At 32.5% G+C, this 12871-nt stretch overlaps 1 pseudogene; it reads right to left on the bottom strand.

The window, feature by feature from the left end:
- Positions 1–401: 401 nt before the first annotated feature.
- LOC149217300 (putative F-box protein At2g36090) overlaps positions 402–12871 on the bottom strand; it is a 61378-nt pseudogene continuing 48908 nt past the window's right edge.

Raw genomic sequence — 12871 nt, 5'->3', positions numbered from 1 at the left:
CTTTCATATTACGAATGCATAAGCTTGTATCAAAATGTGAGTTGTTTGGACTCTTTGAGAAAGAGGACATGCAGAAGAGCACAAGTTGAAAGTTGAACCCACAAGACACGTGAAAAGGAGAGAAAAAATGTTCGAATGAATGTAAGCCATTTACCCTATTATACCAAGCTCTTTCAAATTTAGTAATTTTAACTAAGATGTTTCACAATATAGATGAATTGTTAAGGCACAAAGAATCTACAATTCTCTTTGGATTTGAAATAGGTCATAGAACACTAGAATCAACCATTTCGTTCTTAAAGAACAATGAAACAAACAATGTAAAATGCAGTGAATCGACTTAAAACAGAAACTATATTAATCAATCTTTCTTTATTCATCTTCTCAACCTTCAACTCACTCTATGATTTCAAAAATATATGATAATATGCTAGAACTTTGTTCTTAATCATCATTTTGTGGTAGCTCAGAGCTCTTTTAAGGATGATCAGGTTGTTCCTTCCATTAATATGTGCACCTCCCACATCTTCCAACCATATGGCAAGCTTAATTAACTTCAAAGTTGTATGATAACATCTCCAACACCATCATCTGTAATTATGCATTTCATCACAAGGGTAGCCTGAAAAACCCCAAAAGGGAGAATATTATGAGTATGAAGTATGGAACCAAATAACAAAGGGAAATCAATGTCAGTAGGACAACACTTTTGTTTCCCTAAATAAATCCAACTTAAAAGGTTGATTGTTTGTTTTCCGTTCTATTCACAAGGATCCAACTAAGCCTTATGTTGTTCCAAATCTCTCTCCAAAGTTTCCCATCTTTCCTTTCCATCTCAAGGGATGCGATTGTTAGGAATCCTTCTACCAATTAGATATTATCCTGGATCTCTCCCTTCTCATCTTTGTCTAAGATACTTAGCAAATCAATACTAAAAAGAGAGTTAGAGAACCAGCCATTACTATCAACAACTCCTGGGATTCCCTAAAGTATTTTGGAATAAAATTATTTATCTCTATAATGCACATCAATGAGGTAAACAAACTCAAAGAAGAAACATTATGGATCTCTCTATTGAACCCCAGAACTGCTTCTTTTTTAGACTCCTTTTTCCACCTTAATCCTTCCTTTTTGACCTTCATAAGTTACAATCTAGGTATCAATTTACAAGGTTGAAGAATAACAGGTATATAATCATCATCTAATTCATAAGTGTTATTTTTCTTTATTATTTGACTTAATATCTACCTAACCTACAGAATTATAGCGATTCTACAGCTGATAAAAGTTTTTGCAGCTATATCCAAGGTTCGATAGGTTACGAAGCTCCATCCAAGAAACAGGGAACATGGGTAACTAGAAAATAATGAGGAAAACGATTAATTCCTATTTGCGGAAGCTATATCGATGAAAACGACACCTTATCAGTCTGGTCAAAGGATAAGTCAAACAACATGGAAGGTGCAAATCAAGCGTGCGAGATGCATATTTTTCGTTCCCTAATTTGCTACATTGTTAGAAAATCATAAATGAGATTACAATATCTTATCTTTTAGGATAATTATAGCTAATGTTGATTAGCATAGGTATAGAGCTCTTAAATTATTTATTGCATAAGGGTTTTATAAATATGCCTCTCAGCATAGCTAAACAGGACAAGAATTATATTTGTTAAGTACTCTGTTTCAATATAAAAACTTTGTTTCAACTCCATTTATTGTTGTTCATTCTAACGCGTGAATAATAATTTTGTGAAAGCTTTATAATGTTACCTACTTCTCGTAGGAGGGTCCCCTCGAGATAGTAAGGATTTTGTTTATTTATAGTTAGTATTTCTACATAGATTTATTTTAGGTTTTGTCAATTCATTCATGTATTCAGGTTTTGATTTTTAGATATAGATTTGAAATTGTTTTAATAATCATTTTATTGATCACGAAAGGATAAATCTGAGATTCATATGGATAGAGCTTAATTAAAAATAGAAGTAGGAGTTTAATCTTTACATTGCAGTAGTTTTTAAGCATAGTTTTCATAGAGATAGATTTAATTATGAGTATGATTTCAAGAGTGATTTTGTTTCAGTATAGGTGTTCTTCGCATTAAAACAAGTGTGGATTATGATTCTTATTCAATAAAGTATGATTTCCATTTGAATGAATGTCATTTTCATGAATGATTTTCATTTTAAGCAAGTGTGTTTGATTTTCATTATAGTAGGTGTGATTTTACTTTAAACAAGTGTGTGAGTGATTTTGTTTCAAATAAGTGTGGGTGTGATCTTCTGAAGAAACTTTGAAGTTTCTTTTAAGTAGGATGAAATTGTTATTTAATCAAGGAGAGAAAAATTGATTTCATTTGATATGGGAATTTTTTTTATTTATATAGCCATAGAGAAACATGTGCATCTTGATAAGTCAAATTGATTTAAGCATTTAATAAGTGACAAAGACTTCTAGCACATACATTTGATTAGTTTAATAGCCCTAGTTGATAATTTTATGTAATTTAACATCAATTAAATTACCAAACATTTTGATGTCGTTGTCGGGGAAGTGTCTATAGGAGTCTTTTTCTTTTCCATTAAAAAAAGAAAAGCAAAACTAAGATTCATACAGAAAGATATTCTAGAGGTAGATTTGTATAGGTAGAGGTATAAGTTTGATTCCAACATCATCACTCACCCCACCATAGCCTCATAGTGACACACCATCCACCCAAACTCATATTTCATCTATTTCAAGAAAACGCAAAGTTCCTGAGGTACATAGATCTGAAATCCAACTTAGAGATTCACTAGCTTCATCAACTGAAGCCATAATAGAAGAAGAGTATCCTACATCCCCAACATAAGGAGTAATTTTTCTATCATCAACTGGAGAATAACTTCTAGGATAACAACTAGAAATCCATAGCGGAGAAGAAGAGGAAGAAACTTATTTTAACCTTCCATTGATAGAAGAACCGGATGAACTAGAAGAGGAACTAGAAAATCCAATTTTTGAACCTTACAATAGTTATGAAGAATATAAAATGGATGGAGAAGGGGAAGGAGAGGTACATAATTTGAATAGTGAACAACCTAGAATGAGAGGTGGAATAGGATGAAATAGAGTAGGTGGAAGTGGTGGAGGAAGAGGAAGAGGAGGTGGTAGAGGAGATCTAAAACCTTTTGGATTTCCCATCGTTGAGGAAGATACCACAACCACAATGAAAAATATCTCACCTTCCATCCTTCCAAATTTTCATGGATTAAGGAGTGAAGATCCTGAAACACTTCTCTTTGAATTTGAAGTCTTGTGTAGATGTTATGACTACTTGCTTGACACTCAAAATTTGAAATTATTCCCAGAAACCCTTAATGATGCATCATTAAATGTTTCATGGGCTTAGAAGCACATTCTATAAGAACATGGGAACAAATAAAAACTATATTCCAAGAGAAATATAAGGATTACTATATGCCCCATAATATTAAGCATGAATTATTTAAAATGATGAAAAAAGAAGATGAAAAACTTGAAGATTTCATTGAAAGATTTTCTTATAATGTTAAAAGGGATAAAATGCATAATCTAGATGAAGAAAATTTGAAAGATCTGTTATTGAAATTCATCAGAGATGAGTGGATTGATCTTCTCAATTTGATGGGTAAGGGAGATATTTATCAGTTAACATTTGGAGATATTTGTGAGTTATTCATACACATTTCAAGAGGTAAAGAAAGAACTAGGAAAAATCCAAGAGACCCTATCATGTCTAGGATTAATAAATCTACAGTAGGGATGGTAAGGAGGGTTGAATTAGGAAATTTTCTTGATAATTTGAAAATAGATATTTTGGGGAGTCTTAGTGAACTAATAGATATCCTTAAAGTAAAAACAAGAAAAAGGTTTAAAATGTTGCATTATCTATCTTTTGTCCAATATGTAGAAAGAATCATGCTTTGAGACAATTCCCTCTTGACTTAAAAAGTGTAGAAACTTGTGTTATATGCGAAGAAAATAATGATACAAAGGAATTCCCTTTATTACTAGGTCTTAAAGTGGTCTATGAAGATGAACTAATATCAAATCAAGTAGAACCCCTATGTTTTATTGCTAAGAGACCATGGAAAAATTCATAACCAAATATGACCCAAGGTTTTAACGCTCAAACATTTGCACAACCATCACAAAGAAATTAGACTGCATCCATGCCTTGAAAATCTTGGCCTCAACCTTGGGCACAAGGATGGAAAAATCCTTATGGAAAGTACCCTCAATATCCTCAATATCAAAAACCCTACCCTGTTTTTCCACCGCAACATTTTCCTCAACCTGTTCAAACAACTCAACCTCGAAATTCATGTCCACAACTTTCATTACCATTTCCTCAAAGACAAAATCAACTACCTTCTTGACCACTTCCAAACCCGGGTAATAATAAAAATTCAGAACCTGTTTACAATGCGGAAGGAAAAAGTTTCCAAACCTACATGATAACTCCATTAGATCTAAATAATTCCAACTTAGATCTCGTAGAGTATTGGAAAATAAGTCACCATCAATTGTTATTCGGGAATCTGAAAAAGAATATCTCTCTGAGGAAGAGAAATCTCTTCATCAAGAGGAGAAATCTCAAAAACAAACCACCCTTGCACATTCTATTGATATCCTAATAAAATCTACTCCCATCATAGAACAACTTTTAGCCTCTATTCAAACACCATTTTCCTGAAAGATTGAAAATTGATAAAGGGGTAGAAAAATAGATTATGTTGCGTGATTATAATATGATAGATGAACTGAAGAACATTTTCATATGAAATAATTTGTTACAAGCTATCAAATAAATACCAATATTTGAAAAGACAATTAGGGAGTTAAGTATTAAAAGATGAGGAAGAAAGAGGAAAGAATTCAAAAGAATTCAGTTAGTTGGAAAAATTGCAGATATCATGATGGGAAGAACCACAATTTAGAAATATATTTATCGAAGGAGTCCCATTGTGAAGATACACATCAATGGTATCGAAATTCCAAATACATTTATTTATCTAGGAGCAACTATAAAAATCATTAGTAAACAAACTATGAATCAATTGAAAGTTCCTAATCTTCAATATACACCTACATTATTGGAATTAGCAGATAGATCTATTACCAAACTTGGTGATGTTTTAGAATATATATTTGTATCCTTAGATTCTTGGGAATATCCTATTGACTTTATGATCTTCACATGCAAGAATAATTTAGGAGGACATCCATTTATTATAGGAAGACCGTGGTTAGCTACAACTGATGCTTTTATAAGTTGAACATCTGGAGATAGGTTTATTTCTGATGGAAGTTAAACAAAGAAATTTACATTATCTTTCGGCAAAAACAACAATAGAGGTAGAAAGTGAATAATGGATAGATGTTGATATTGATATACAACCAATCTTTGTTACTTCACAAATAGGTGAAGAAGATCATATTTTGAATTGAATAGAAAATAATGAATCTTCCTCATATTGTGAATCTAATCAAAGTTTTCAAGAACAATGTAATATTGAATATCTATCATCTCTTCAATTGTCTTTACATTATATGGAAATTTTTTACAATTATTTAATAGAAATCTTTCCAAAAAAACTTTCATCATCAGTAATAATCTCGAAGAATTTCAAAAGAAAGAATTAATAAAGATATTACAAGAACATTCCTCGTCTTATTCATGGGAATACACTGAAATGAAAGGAATTGATCCCAATATTTTTATACATCATATATATATTGAATAAAATGCCAAACCAATTTGACAACCTCAGAGAATAATGAAAGCAAATTTAGGAGAGATTGTTAAAGAGGAACTAAAAAAATTGTTAAATGTGAATTTCATTTATCCAATATTAGATAACCAATGGGTTTCACATTGGTAATTGTTCCTAAAAAGAAGGGAAAATGGAGAGTATGCATTGAGTATAAGGAATTGAATAAAGCTACTTTAAAATATCGTTTTCCACTTCCTTTTATAGATCAAGTTTTAGATACATTAGTAGGAAAGGAATATTTTTCAATCTTGGATGGTTTTAGTGGATATAACCAGATCTAAGTAGCTCCAGAAGATCAAGATAAAACCAGTTTTACCTTTCCATGGGGAACCTATGCATATTGGGTTCTTCCTTTTGGGTTATGTAATGCACCTGCAACATTCCAAAGGGTATTTTTAGGCATTTTCTATGATCTAATTCATGATTGTGTAGAAGTTCATATGGATGATTTTACTAATTATGGAAATTATTTTGAAGAAGCTCTTAAAATTTTGGAAAAAGTTCTCATTATATGTAAAAAGGAAAATCTCTCATTAAGTCATTGAATTTTTTTTATGATGTTTACTGAGGGAATCTTTTAGGACACCATATTTCAGAAAATGGAATTAGAGTGGATACATCTAAAGTAGAAGTTATTTCTAATTATCAATTCCAACTTGTCAAAAAGATGTTAAAATTTTTCTTGGTTTCACTGGATATTACAAAAGATTCATGGAAATTTTTACAAAATTAGCATCTCCACTTTTCAAATTACTCACAAAATATTGTGAATTCATTTGGAATTTTTATTGCCAAAAAGATTTTGAAGCATTGAAAGAAAATATTTCTGAATCACCCATTCTAAGAGGACCAAATTAGAAACTACCTTGTCACATTTCAGTTGGTGGCTCTGATATAGATTTAAGATTTGTATTAGGACAAAAGGATTTAACTCCTTATGCCATTTACTACACCAATAAATAGTTTACTCCTACATAGTTAAATTACACTGTAATAGAAAAGGAGTTTTTAGATGTTGTCCATGCCATCAATAAATTCAGACATTAGATCACTAGTTATGAAACCTTAATACACAGATAATTATGCAATTATATATTTAATGAATAAACCAATCCCTAATGGAATAATTAAAATATGGTTATTATTGTTACAAGAATTCAATATTACTATTTTGAATAGACCTGGAAAATAAAATGCAGTTGTTGATTTTCTATCTAGGATTCAAAATGATAATAACGATGTTTTTGTAGAAGATAATTTTCCTGATGAATATATTTTTGCATTATCTATTAAATATCCTTAGTTTGCATATATTTCCAATTACATGGCTATAAGGAAGTTACCACCATTTTTGACTCCTCAAGATAAAAGAAAGGTTATTCAAACTAGTGCATCATATTCATGGATAAATAATGAATTGTACAAAATAGGACATGATTTAATCATTCGAAAATGTGTTAGAGAAGATTAAGTACAAGAGATATTGAATGCTTGTCATGATGAGCCACGTGGAGGACATTTCGCTGATAAAATAACTGCTTGTAAAGTGCTTCTCTTAGGATATTATTGGCCTTCCCTTTTTAAGGATGCCAAGGAATATGCTAAGAGATGTGACAGTTGTCAGAGAATGGGAAAACGTGTTCCTTCAAATGAAATACCTATACAACCTCAGATACTTATTAAACCCTTTGAAAAATGGGCTTTACATTTTCTTGGTTCAATCAATCCACCATCAAGAAAAAAAAAGGTATATTCTTGTTTGTATAGATTATGTCACAAAATGGGTAGAAGTTAAAGCACATTCTTCTGCTACTCAAAACATTGTAGTTTCATTTCTTTTTGAGGATATTTTCACTCATTTTGGCGTCCCAAGGGAGATTTTGATAGATCAAGGCACTTAATTTATATCCAAGATGGTACAAAAGATAATGGAGGAATACAAAACCAAACATAAAAGGTCAACTCCATACCATCCACAAGCCAACAAACAAGCTGAATCTACCAAAAAAGTAATTGAAGCAATTCTTAACAAAATTGTGCATTTGAATCGAAGGGATTGGGCATAAAAGTTTCCATAGGGTTTGTGGGCATATCATTTGACATGGAGAAATACAACTACCCACACTCCTTATGAACTTTTTTATGGAAAACAAATCCTATTTCCTATTGAGATCCAAATAAAGACTTCTAAAAAAACAACCAAATTAGGTCTTGATTTATCAGAAGCCCAAACACAAAGAATACATCAATTCAATAAACTTGATGAGATGCAACAAGATTATATTCAAAGAAATAATATAATCCAACAACAAAGATCTATGTGGCATGATAAGTTTATCAAAGAAATGAAATTTCAACTTGGTAATTGAGCATTTCTTTTTTATTCAAAATTTAAATATTCTCAAGACAAATTTCAGACTCATTAGCTTGGTACATTTGAGATTGAAACTCTCTTTGATAATGGAGTGGTTACAATCAAAATGATTGATGAAGAGAAGGTGACCTTCCTTGTAAATGGTCATAGATTACGAGTATATCATAAACCATTAACAAAGGAGGAATTCATAAAGGATTTGCAAGGCAATTTTGATTTAAAGCTTATTAAGGAAGACTCTTATTCCTCTCCAACTTAATCTTTTATTTTTCTATATATATATATACATATATATATATATATATATATATATATATATATATATATATATATATATATATATATATATATATATATATATATATATATATATATATATATATATATATATATATCATAATAATAATAATAATAATAATAATAATAATAAATAAAAATAAATTTGTATAAACATGAAAACCAACATTGTTGGCATGATTGTACAGAAAATCCAAGTTGAAAACCAAGAATTCTTGGAAACTTAGATTTTATTTTCCATATTCTACTATCATTTTAGTTTTATTCCCTCTTTTTCTATTTTGAAATAATACAGCTACAAAACTTTCAATAATCTGCAGCTCTAACAAAATTCTCCCTGGTTGCTGAGATTGTGAAATGTATAGTTCAGGGAGCCAATACATTTCCCTTCACCTTAAGAATTACAAAATATTTCCCCTCAGTCATGTGATTACTATTGTGATATTTTTTTGTGGGTAATTTCCCTGAAATTAATTTACGCCGGCCATGACAGTTTTTCCTCCAACAAGTACTATAGTTTTTGAGAACATCTCTTCATTAGTCACAGACATCATGGTGCCAAATAGATATTATTCAAAGGATACTACTGAAATAAGAATTGGGTAGGGAGTTGACATTGTGCTAGTGAACTTGCCAGTTTACTCAGATACTCAATTGTTTTTAAATAAATAATTATGCATCACATGGAAGAAAATGAATGAAGCATTCTCAGCGAGAAGCTTCAAAGCAGAACAACCATAGCAGCACAGAAGAAGAGGAAACAAAGGATGCAGGAAGAAGAACAGAAGTAGAGAGAAGAATAAGAGCAGGGGATATTTGATGAAAAAGGGTAGAATAAGGAAGAAGAAGAGAGGCAAAGAGTAGAAGAAGAGGAAGTCACACGAAGAAAAGCCAAGGAACAAGGCCAAAACTAGAAACTAGAAGAGGAGAGAAAACAAATGTAGCATAAGGAGCTTGCTCAAGGGATTGAGGAGTTGATCATTATCCAAGACATGGAGGTATAATCGAAGTTGGAGAACTATAATGTTGATATGAAGCCAAGCATGCAACAGGTCACCATTTAGTCTCCCCATTCTCTAACAATAGGGAAAGATCCAAGAAAGGAAGAGTAAATTGTTATTCTTGATGGTGGTCTCATCATGGACATGTACAATCTGACTTATGACAAACTTTCAAAGAAGATTTTACAAGAAAGGGAGAAACATTTTCCAGATGATCTCACATCTCCTATATTCATTAGATAAAGGGTTATTATGACAAACACCAAAAGAAATATGAATTCCATTGCCAAAGATAACTTGGCCTTCATAGGTGATACAAATTCAAATACAAAGTACCTGATGGCCAAGAAAAAACAGTCAGCAAAGAACTTATAGGTGGCAAGGAAAGAAGCTGTAAAAATTTGAGTAGAGGTTCATAATGGATCTCCCACACAAGATTATCTTAAAGAACTTAAGGCAACCATACTTGGTGAAGTATCAACAATGGTAGAAACTATGTGGAGATTGTATGAAGAAATTGTCACCATGCATAAAGAAGTTGTGAACTTGCATGACATACAGCAGAAGTTGAAGGATAATCCTAAAGCTCTTAATGATATCCATATAACCATGGTCAATGTAATATAAAGGGGCATCAAGGAAAATTTTAAGAATGGAAAATTTTCTTGAAGTTTAAAAACATTGGCGAATCTCACTAATCCCTAATATGCAAACTATAAATTTTTTAATGATATATTTGCAAAATTATTCAAATTTATAATGATTTTATATATGGTCTCTATATAATCTTGGTGATTTTTAAGGTAAAATAATTTTATATTCTAAAATTTGAGCGAATCATCTTTTATAAAAATTGGAAATTGGCGAATCGTTTTTTGGAAAAATCATGGAAAATTAGCCCACTGGGCGAACATTAGCCCCTAAAATTTTCCATGAGGGGCATCATCGAATTTGGCAAATAAAATAAGGAAACAGGCAAAGTTGGAGAAAGAACAAGTGTGGATTATCATTCAAAGAAACAAACAACTCACTTCATTCATCACCAACATTCAGGCCTCATATACATGATTGTACAATAACATTTATTTCATGGTGAAATCACACAAGTTCACATCAGTTGGCTCACTCACTGAAGCCAAACGCAGGAATCAGGTCAGGAAGGAGGTTCAAGAATAATTGGAATGGTTCAGACAGGTCACTACGAAGGAAGATCTTGAAGTGAATAGGCAGAACATGCATAAGTACATCGGTATCCCTATCCAAATAAATATTATGATGCTCTTGCTAAATAAGGAAATTTAAAACGGTTCCAAATCAGTGTACCTGGGTCCCATAGAGGGTAGAGTCCGCTTTCATCCTAATCCCGTAGCATAATTTGGGGAATTCATCTCACAATACAAAGCTTGGAACCATCATGTGTCTAAAAGCCTACAAGTTGAAGTTGTTGAGCTAGAGTTTTCCCAAACTCAAGCATGAATTTTTGTCTTATTAGGTTGTCTAGTTGGCTCTACCCAATTTTGTACTATATGGGAACGAGTACATTGTAATATTATTTTGTAATTAATTTGTAAGTGAAATTCCAAGTGTCAACTGTGGAATGTGAAGAATCATTTTGTAATGAAGTTGAAGAGTTATTTTACAAAGAGGTTGAAGATTCATGAGGGAAGTATAAGAGTCACAAATGGAAAGTAAATACTCACCTCTTTTTCTATAAATATGTCCTCATAACTCATGTAAAGGGCTTTAGGGAGCCAATATTTTGGCTAGGATTTTATCTTAGAATCATAAGCTTGGTAGTTTGTTGAGAGCCTTCTCTTCTGCGTAGCATAGAGGGAGTATCTTTCTTTGGAGGAGAAGGTGTATAATTCATTTCCCACTATTGGGGCTAGTGGTTCATCAAAGGTATATGTATGTCTAGAACTTTCACTTTAATAAAAGGTCAGAGCCAACACGTTTTCATGCATATGTTCTGAATATAGTATGACTATTCTTGTTATGTTTGCAATATATATTATTTCACTTACGCTAACTCTTATGAGCTATTTTATTTTCATTAGTATGAATCTTGTTGAATGCATGTTATTATTTAATTCCATCATGGTTAATGCATGAACTACTCCACGGGCTAGCTGATGATGTCTTTATGGTCACGTGTTCCTTTCATTATGTGTACTATTACAGGCCTGTAAAGGGCTCACTCACTTTCCCTTTGTGTGTTAGAACCTTTCATACATCACACTTGACGTTTTGCATAGTCGCACACTTGTTTCACCAAAGTCACCAATACACCACTCTATTTGTTATTGCATCCATGGAACATCATTAAAACCCACTTCTTCCACAACTAAGCCTAGTTCTAGATGGGGCTCCTACACCAAATGATGTGACATATGATTGGGGCTTCATATATGGGAGAGCCCCTGAATGTTGGTAGGTCAAGCACTGTTAACAGGCGGCCACATTTCTTTGATGAGGAAAAAGGTTGCTAAGCATTTTTTAGTTATGATGAAGCAAGAGGGGGAGGAGATGGAGTAATGGGATGAGGTCCTCAAGAAGCAGTTACTTGAGCTTGTCATGCTTACCGCATTTGAGGTAAAAGGGTAAATTCATGAGTATAATGGGAAAAAAAAACCATAACATGCATAGGGTTTATTTTTTCTAAGAGTGTTCTTTTTCTTGGGTTGTTTGCCTTATTGTTGCATTGTGGGATTAGGCGAATCACCCTTAGGGGCATTGGTTTATCAACCTTGGTTTCCATGGTTACCTTAAGGTTGTTGATTATAGTTACCTTTCCCCTTTTTCCTTCTCTTGGGGTTATAGGGATTGGTAGTACTTTGTTGAGCATACAATTGATTCTGTCGAGGCGGTTATTCTTGGGGAAGAGGAGGTAGAGGCATGGGAGGTTGAGGAGCTCATGTCAGTGGGGCTGGAGTGTTAGGCGGTGCATAAGGTTAGTAAGGATTCGTGGAAACATTTTTATAACTAGGTTGAGAAAAAACTAACCCTGGCATCGCCTGATGCAGACGGGGATATGCATATGATGTTATCGTATCTTTGTAAGAGTTGACACGTGAAGGATTAGGAGTGGGAGAGATGTAAGGGAAAATAGTCCCCCTAGAGTTGGTCGTAAGTCATAGAAGGATGATGATATGTTGATGTTTGAGGGTGGTAAATGGATCCAATGATAATGTCAGTAGCATGACATGCCTCTGATGCATTAGCAGCACTGGGCCAAGGAAAATCGAGGAGGACAATGTAGAAATAACTTGATTGGGCATATATCAAATCATATTTTAAGGCTATTTGGAGATCTTCTTTCTTAGTCCAACAAAAGTGAGAAGTGACATGTTTAAATACGGGGGTAGAAAGAATTCTTAGAAACTAATCCATATATACATG

The sequence above is a fragment of the Pinus tabuliformis genome, chromosome 1_1 (assembly GCF_031772625.1).
Source record: "Pinus tabuliformis cultivar Carrire ecotype Pingquan chromosome 1_1, CPIR1, whole genome shotgun sequence".
In the NCBI taxonomy this organism is placed as follows: domain Eukaryota; kingdom Viridiplantae; phylum Streptophyta; class Pinopsida; order Pinales; family Pinaceae; genus Pinus; species Pinus tabuliformis.
Note: the sequence above shows the minus strand (reverse complement) of the source record. Positions and strands in the feature narration are given on the sequence as shown.